Genomic DNA, 849 nt, shown 5'->3' on the forward strand with positions numbered 1-849 from the left:
TTTCATGCCTATTTTTTAGGATAATGCAAATGAAAATAGCCCGCCCGAGTTTATGGAAACTAGTGCAACTTTTTAAATCATCTGCAGTCTCCTAATTTCAACATTTTCAAAACAGGAATTCATAACTAAATAGGCAACAAAGCAAATATTGATGAAATATAAGCACTGTTGCAAGCAATAATTACTCACAAACTGATGATATTTACTATGTAAGTAAAATTGATATTATACTAAAATAAGAAATTAACATGAAATTGGCAAAACATTAGACAGCAGTAATGAACAAAAGTTAAATGATGTTAAAGAAAAACATACTTGCAGAAATGTGTGTTTTTGTTTGTGCAAAAAAGCACTTGCATGATATAAATGCAACAAAAGAAGGATAAAAACTTGCTGAAAATATGAAAATATATATATATTCGAAGATATAGAATAATCACATCTAATCTCAGATCTTAACATAGGCGTAGGTATCATCAACCACAGCCTACACATAGGCACACAAAACTACGAAAAAATCCTGCATCCCTCCAGCGCAGGCCTACACGAGGTTGAGCTCGTCCGAATCGGCGGCCACCAGCAACGTCACCAGCCTCTCCACCAGGTCGGCTCCCTCGTCGCTCAGAGCCGAAGTATCGAACATGTTGATGTTTTTCCGGACGTCGTTCTTGAGGCAGGCGCCGATGCGGCCCATGCGCTCGCACCTGACGAAGGCGGCGACGCGGTGAAGCTCCTCGGGCACAAGCGATCCGCGACGCTTCTCCGGGAGGCACTTCTGCAGGCAGGTATCCAGGTAGGCATCCCGCTTTTATGTAGGTGCATAGGTGTGTGTACTTCTATCAAACGTCT

Source organism: Penaeus monodon, chromosome 15 (genome assembly GCF_015228065.2).
Source record: "Penaeus monodon isolate SGIC_2016 chromosome 15, NSTDA_Pmon_1, whole genome shotgun sequence".
NCBI lineage: Eukaryota > Metazoa > Arthropoda > Malacostraca > Decapoda > Penaeidae > Penaeus > Penaeus monodon.